Source organism: Drosophila kikkawai, unplaced genomic scaffold (assembly GCF_030179895.1).
Source record: "Drosophila kikkawai strain 14028-0561.14 unplaced genomic scaffold, DkikHiC1v2 scaffold_272, whole genome shotgun sequence".
Taxonomy (NCBI): domain Eukaryota; kingdom Metazoa; phylum Arthropoda; class Insecta; order Diptera; family Drosophilidae; genus Drosophila; species Drosophila kikkawai.
In genome coordinates this window covers 62,962-71,666 of record NW_027222616.1, presented here as the reverse complement: position 1 = coordinate 71,666, position 8,705 = coordinate 62,962, and the positions used below count along the sequence as shown (strand labels likewise).

The window sequence follows — 8,705 nt, the reverse complement described above, 5'->3', positions numbered from 1 at the left end:
AATACATTTGCATACTCAATTGTAAATTTGTAAACAAAAAGTTCACAACTCCGCTAATAATGCATGTATCCACGGCAGAATTTGTATTTATATTAGTTTTTACAAGGCTAATACATTTGCATACTCAATTGTAAATTTGTAAACAAAAAGTTCACAACTCAGCTAATAATGCCTGTATCCACTTCAGAATTTGTATTTATATTAGTTTTTACAAGGCTAATACATTTGCATACTCAATTGTAAATTTGTAAACAAAAAGTTCACAACTCCGCTAATAATGAATGTATCCACGGCAGAATTTGTATTTATATTAGTTTTTACATGGCTAATACATTTGCATACTCAATTGTAAATTTGTAAACAAAAAGTTCATATCTCAGCTAATAATGAAATTTGTAAACAAAAAGTTCACAACTCAGGTAATAATGCATGTATCCACGGCAGAATTTGTACTTATATTAGTTTTTATAAGGCTAATACATTTGCATACTCAATTGTAAATTTGTAAACAAAAAGTTCACAACTCAGCTAATAATGCCTGTATCCACTTCAGAATTTAGTATTTATATTAGTTTTTACATGGCTAATACATTTGCATACTCAATTGTAAATTTGTAAACAAAAAGTTCACAACTCCGCTAATAATGAATGTATCCACGGCAGAATTTGTATTTATATTAGTTTTTACAAGGCTAATACATTTGCATACTCAATTGTAAATTTGTAAACAAAAAGTTCACAACTCAGCTAATAATGCCTGTATCCACTTCAGAATTTGTATTTATATTAGTTTTTACATGGCTAATACATTTGCATACTCAATTGTAAATTTGTAAACAAAAAGTTCACAACTCCGCTAATAATGCCTGTATCCACTTCAGAATTTGTATTTATATTAGTTTTTACAAGGCTAATACATTTGCATACTCAATTGTAAATTTGTAAACAAAAAGTTCACAGCTCAGCTAATAATGCCTGTATCGACTTCCGAATTTGTATTTATATTAGTTTTTACACGGCATACTCAATTGTAAATTTGTAAACAAAAAGTTCACAACTCCGCTAATAATGCCTGTATCCACTTCAGAATTTGTATTTATATTAGTTTTTACAAGGCTAATACATTTGCATACTCAATTGTAAATTTGTAAACAAAAAGTTCACAACTCAGCTAATAATGCCTGTATCCACTTCAGAATTTGTATTTATATTAGTTTTTACAAGCCTAATACATTTGCATACTCAATTGTAAATTTGTAAACAAAAAGTTCACAACTCAGCTAATAATGCCTGTATCCACTTCAGAATTTAGTATTTATATTAGTTTTTACATGGCTAATACATTTGCATACTCAATTGTAAATTTGTAAACAAAAAGTTCACAACTCAGCTAATAATGCATGTATCCATGGTAGAATTTGTACTTATATTAGTTTTTACATGGCTAATACATTTGCATACTCAATTGTAAATTTGTAAACAAAAAGTTCACAACTCAGCTAATAATGCCTGTATCCACTTCAGAATTTGTATTTATATTAGTTTTTACATGGCTAATACATTTGCATACTCAATTGTAAATTTGTAAACAAAAAGTTCACAACTCCGCTAATAATGCATGTATCCACGGCAGAATTTGTATTTATATTAGTTTTTACAAGGCTAATACATTTGCATACTCTATTGTAAATTTGTAAACAAAAAGTTCACAACTCAGCTAATAATGCCTGTATCCACTTCAGAATTTGTATTTATATTAGTTTTTACAAGGCTAATACATTTGCATACTCAATTGTAAATTTGTAAACAAAAAGTTCACAACTCAGCTAATAATGCCTGTATCCACATCAGAATTTGTATTTATATTAGTTTTTACATGGCTAATACATTTGCATACTCAATTGTAAATTTGTAAACAAAAAGTTCACAACTCCGCTAATAATGTATGTATCCACGGCAGAATTTGTATTTATATTAGTTTTTACAAGGCTAATACATTTGCATACTCAATTGTAAATTTGTAAACAAAAAGTTCACAACTCAGCTAATAATGCCTGTATCCACTTCAGAATTTGTATTTATATTAGTTTTTACATGGCTAATACATTTGCATACTCAATTGTAAATTTGTAAACAAAAAGTTCACAGCTCAGCTAATAATGCCTGTATCCACTTCAGAATTTGTATTTATATTAGTTTTTACAAGGCTAATACATTTGCATACTCAATTGTGAACAAAAAGTTCACAACTCAGCTAATAATGCCTGTATCCACTTCAGAATTTGTATTTATATTAGTTTTTACATGGCTAATACATTTGCATACTCAATTGTAAATTTGAAAACAAAAAGTTCACAACTCAGCTAATAATGCATGTATCCACTTTAGAATTTGTATTTATAATAGTTTTTACACGTCTATTACATTTGCATACTAAATTGTAAATTTGTAAACAAAAAGTTCACAACTCAGCTAATAATGCCTGTATCCACTTCAGAATTTAGTATTTATATTAGTTTTTACATGGCTAATACATTTGCATACTCAATTGTAAATTTGTAAACAAAAAGTTCACAACTCCGCTAATAATGCATGTATCCACGGCTGAATTTGTACTTATATTAGTTTTTAGAAGGCTAATACATTTGCATACTCAATTGTGAACAAAAAGTTCACAACTCAGCTAATAATGCCTGTATCCACTTCAGAATTTAGTATTTATATTAGTTTTTACATGGCTAATACATTTGCATACTCAATTGTAAATTTGTAAACAAAAAGTTCACAACTCCGCTAATAATGAATGTATCCACGGCAGAATTTGTATTTATATTAGTTTTTACAAGGCTAATACATTTGCATACTCAATTGTAAATTTGTAAACAAAAAGTTCACAACTCAGCTAATAATGCCTGTATCCACTTCAGAATTTATATTTATATTAGTTTTTACATGGCTAATACATTTGCATACTCAATTGTAAATTTGTAAGCAAAAAGTTCACAACTCCGCTAATAATGCATGTATCCACGGCAGAATTTGTATTTATATTCGTTTTTACACGGCTAATACATTTGCATACTCAATTGTAAATTTGTAAACAAAAAGTTCACAGCTCAGCTAATAATGCCTGTATCGACTTCCGAATTTGTATTTATATTAGTTTTTACACGGCATACTCAATTGTAAATTTGTAAACAAAAAGTTCACAGCGCAGCTAATAATGCCTGTATCCACTTCAGAATTTGTATTTATATTAGTTTTTACAAGGCTAATACATTTGCATACTCAATTGTAAATTTGTAAACAAAAAGTTCACAACTCACCTAATAATGCCTGTATCCACTTCAGAATTTAGTATTTATATTAGTTTTTACATGGCTAATACATTTGCATACTCAATTGTAAATTTGTAAACAAAAAGTTCACAACTCCGCTAATAATGAATGTATCCACGGCAGAATTTGTATTTATATTAGTTTTTACAAGGCTAATACATTTGCATACTCAATTGTAAATTTGTAAACAAAAAGTTCACAACTCAGCTAATAATGCCTGTATCCACTTCAGAATTTGTATTTATATTAGTTTTTACATGGCTAATACATTTGCATACTCAATTGTAAATTTGTAAACAAAAAGTTCACAACTCCGCTAATAATGCATGTATCCACGGCAGAATTTGTATTTATATTCGTTTTTACACGGCTAATACATTTGCATACTCAATTGTAAATTTGTAAACAAAAAGTTCACAGCTCAGCTAATAATGCCTGTATCGACTTCCGAATTTGTATTTATATTAGTTTTTACACGGCATACTCAATTGTAAATTTGTAAACAAAAAGTTCACAGCGCAGCTAATAATGCCTGTATCCACTTCAGAATTTGTATTTATATTAGTTTTTACAAGGCTAATACATTTGCATACTCAATTGTAAATTTGTAAACAAAAAGTTCACAACTCACCTAATAATGCTTGTATCCACTTCAGAGTTTGTATTTATATTAGTTTTTATGCATACTCAATTGTAAATTTGTTCATTTCGCATTCGACCTTCATCGAGTGCAGACGTGCTTACGGACGACCGCTACGCGGGGTTTATTCTCGAAGTGTTTTTTCATGGTGAAAAAGTAAATTCGGAACTCTAAACTACGTACTGTCAGCTAGGCCAAGCCCTACAGTGCGTATGACATACGGACACTAGTGCGTGAGACGTGTTTTTGAGCTGCAAAGTTCATTTATATTGTGCCACGCGTAACAAGCTCAAAATAATGAGCGGCGATCAAAAGAATGAGCGTAGAACCTCTGTAAACCAAAGAAACGGTGTTTTCTCTTATTTCTCAACTCGCGATATCGAAGCAGAAAAAACGTCTACCAAGCCCAACCCGGCTCTACTGACCGCCGACGGCACGAGAGCGCGCTCTTGCTCTCCCGCCCTACTTATTCCAGCTCCTACATCTTGGAGCTCCCAATGCCAAACCCCACCACCAGCGGCTTCGATGGAAGACGCACCAACAACAAGCAGAGCTGCAATTTCTGCAAACGCATCAAAAGCAACAGCAACAACTAAACCAACGACCAATATTGCGAAATCGGTGCCAACGGCCGCAGCGCAAAATACAATGGTAACAAAAACCGTGAGCTCCGATAAGCAACAAGCGGTTCCGGCCATACAGACTGGCATGGATCGCTACATCCAAATTAAGCGTAAGCTTAGCCCCCATAACACGGTTGGTATCAAGCCTAAGATCAACCGTGTCACCAAAAGCTACGACCCAAACAACACCAACAAATTTTCTCCGCTAGCAGCTGGTGAGAATAATGAAGCAGAGCTGGAGCAGGAGACTCAAAAACAGCCAAAGCCCCCACCTATATATATAAGGGAGAAAAGTTCAAACGCCCTGGTCAACAAAATTGTTGCGGTGGTCGGGGACGGAAACTTTCATGTTGTTCCGATTATTAAAGGGAACATCTGCGAAACCAAAGTTCAAACCAAAACAGAAGAACACTTTCGAGCTGTGTCTAATTACCTGCAGGAAGCAAAAAAGAGCTTTTACACCTACCAACTAAAAAGCAGCAAGGGGCTGCAAGTAGTGCTGAAAGGAATTGAACCAGATGTCGCCCCCTCCGAGATACTAGAAGCCCTGAAAGGCAAGGGTTTCTTTGCCAAGAATGTTAGCAACATTATCAACAAAAACAAAAAGCCGCAACCTCTTTTCAAAGTCGAACTTGAGCCAGACAGTAAAGCCCTCAAGAAGAATGAAGTTCACCCGATCTACAAGTTGCAGTTCCTACTGCATCGAAGAATCTCCGTGGAAGAACCTCACAAACGCAACGGTCCTGTGCAATGCACGAATTGCCAGGAGTATGGTCATACAAGGACATACTGCACCCTTCGGTCAGTCTGCGTAGTCTGTGGAGACTTCCACAACTCCGCACACTGCCCTGCGAACAAAGAAGACCCCAACACGAAAAAATGTGGAAACTGCGGAGGAAACCATACAGCTAACTACAGAGGCTGTGAGGTCTACAAGGAGCTGAAGAGTCGCATGCGAAGAGCGACAGCTACACGCCAACAAAATACACAAAATGTGTATTTTAATTCAAAAACTACTCCAGATGTATTTTTTGCCAAAGCAGCCAGATCTTCTTTTGGTCCGCTAAATGCCCCCACGGGCATCTCCTACGCCGAAGCTCTACGGACAGGTATGCAAAATCCACTCCCCTCAAACTTGTAGTGTACGTAGTTTTAAATATTTTTATTATGTGGCCTTTTTATAGAGGGTGGTAGTTACTATAAAAGAGGACCTTGTACTTCCTTCGCTAGGGATGCGCACTCTTGCTATGCTCGGGTCTAGCTCGCCGTAGGTCGGGGTTCTTTTAGCTAGGGATAGTACGACGCTACTACATTTAATTAGTGCGGCTTATTCAAAACAATAAATCATAATCAAGCTGAACTAGAGAAATAATATCGGAGACTGAATCTATAAATATACTACGGATGCACGCCGACTCGCGTTAAAGCTGAACTAAGGATTCTGATAGGTATTGGGAATTAAGGTGTTAATAATTCCATGAGTCTTTACCCTCCCTACCATGACAATGTTGCTTAAATTCCTCATTGTCCCTTAGCCGAGTTCAAATAACCCTACCACATAATAAAGTAAATGTCCGACACAAGTACTCGACAAACCATTATAATTATTTATTCAACATTCATATTCAATAAATTTCTATTTCATTTGTAATTCCATTTCTCCAAATTTATCTTCATTGATTCTAAATTTAATTTTAATTACAAATAACAAATCTTAATCTATCTTCTATTCTTTCCTATTTATTCCCTAACCCATAGTTTAATTCATAATATTTAATATTTAATAAGAAGTAGTAATAAGCATTTATATATCATTACACATTAAAGAAAATTCAAATTATTATAGATCAAGAGTAAGATTTCAAACGACACTAGAGCGGCATTTTATAGAACTTTTATAATGGGTATTTGTTGTTCTTGTTGTTGTTTTATTTAGTACTCACGACCCTTTAATTATCCACTCCATGATGTGTGCGTAAAGTTGGGCCCAAGTTCACGTCGACATTGAAGAGCTGTTGGTCAAATTTATAGAACCTGTAGTAGCCAAGAGGCAGGTGCTCACTAGATACTGTGGGTTTTCCAGTGTACAATCGGATCGGTATTTGTGCACTTCTTGCTATGCTCGGTTCAAAGCTCGTCGGATATGGCGTGGGCCTTCCTCACCGATTATAAGTCACACCCTTTCACTACTGTAATAAAAGTTTAAGTGCACATTCTGTAAACTAAATGATTGGTCAACGGTTGAATTAATCGGACGTACGGACGGACCCTAAAGAGTAGGTATAAGAGAGGAACACTCGCGTTGTGGGTGGCTGTGGTGTCATCCGCCCCCACGTCTTTACCCTCCCTGCCGTGGTAAACTCTGATATACGTTTTTACTCCATTATTATTTCGTTAAACTTCAGGATAATTCATAATTCTGTCTCTTATAATTATTAATCATTTTCTTAATTTATCTAATCCCTAGATATTTATCTCTACGTTAATTGAAATTCATATAAACAAACGCGTAAATGTGCGGCTCGCTTAGGATCCCGTTTAAGTTATACATACGATCGATATATATATATATACAGAATAAATCAAATATGCGGCCTTGGTGCCAATTTACTTTCGATATACTGACTTACGCTCAGATCCTCCGCTGCTGGTTCGTTGGGCCCATCGAAGTTGCAGGTGCTGATGGCTGTTAGTTGGAAAGTTCAGAAACGATATTTAAATGGGACGCCCGCGTTCGCATTCACATATTACGCTAAACGGCAGAAAAGCAACAACAATATCAGTTACTTTCTATCTAATGTTACGCATTACTCTAAATTTAATCGATCTCAAAACTTTACGTCCTTCGGGTTACTGGAATCATCCAGCGGGAGCGCGCTGCTCACCGCGACGCGCCTCCAACTTCTTCGACAGGTCACATACCTGCCGCTCAAGCGAGCTCTCTATCCGGCTGCGCCTGCTCCTGCCTAGTCTCCGCTCAGCTACCTTCGCTGCACCTCCACTGTTCCTACTGGCTTATGCTCGAAAAGGTAATGCTTAGCCGCTGTCCATACAGCCGAATCGCCTTAGTTGGGGCTGCACGAGGCCGGTTACATTACTCCGAGAACTCAGACACAGGCCGCCTCTGGTCTGACTCTTGGAGATTTCTCGCTCCCGGTTTAGTGCGGTCGCACTCGGATCGCTATAGCTCCTTGGCAGCCGACGTGGCAAAGCAGAGGTTCCCAAAAAGTAGGGTTACGCGCACGTGCTGCGTTGGCCGCACGTCGACGTCTCTGCCGCCGTAGGGCCTCCGAAAATTTAGGTTATGGCCGCTCGGTCGCACAGCGTTGGGCTGCACGTCGACGTCGCTGCCGCCGTAGGGCTTCCAAAGAGTAAGGTTATGGCCGCTCGGTTGCACCGCGCCGCCTTGTTCGCTGATCGCCAACTTTTGCCGCGTGTGGCTGCCACGCCGGCGATACGCCACGCTTAGCGAAGGACGTAAGAGCCGTCGCCTAGCGCCAAACTAGCCCTGCACAACAAAAGGGTTAACTACACTATAAACTCTGCCGTTCCGTAGTTAATATTTACCCGTTCTCACTCGTGCACAACACTTATTAAGTTTTGGCACTGGTCTCTTGCTGGCACTTTACTATTAATTCGATTGAAACTGTATAATCCACGTGCCGGAATTATTATAGTAAAAATGATCTACGATGCGTGTGCTTTGCTCTGGTTTTCAATTTCAAGTGAGCGAGCGTCACAAAATTTCTCTACACGCAGCGTGCCTTGCATAGCAAACGAGCCAAAAGCTACGGGACTTTTCCCAAATCCTCTCTCGCGCTCTCCATGCTCGCGAGCGAAGGACTGGAGGAAGGAAAAATAAGCAAAAAATCGTACGATTTCGCTGGCGCTGCGAATGCAGGTAGAAGAAAAACGACATGTTCTGGAAGGCGCTACCCTACACTCTAGTCGCGGCATATGCGTTTCGATGGGTCGGTTCTATCATTTAAACTTACGATTATACTTATTTATATTTTCCTATTTGTTTTCCCTGCCCTTACCCTCTGACCCCTACACCACTCATCGAGAGTCCTACTCGAAGAGGTTTTAACTGAAAAAGGTCAG

The 8,705-nt window shown here is 37.2% G+C and overlaps 1 long non-coding RNA gene across 1 annotated transcript; it reads right to left on the bottom strand.

The window, feature by feature from the left end:
• Positions 1-7,384: 7,384 nt before the first annotated feature.
• Positions 7,385-8,376, bottom strand: LOC138929524 (uncharacterized). Its single transcript, XR_011445795.1, has 2 exons — positions 8,169-8,376; positions 7,385-8,109 (listed from the first exon to the last, which is right to left on the bottom strand). It is a non-coding gene; the product is annotated as an uncharacterized lncRNA (long non-coding RNA).
• Positions 8,377-8,705: the final 329 nt, after the last annotated feature.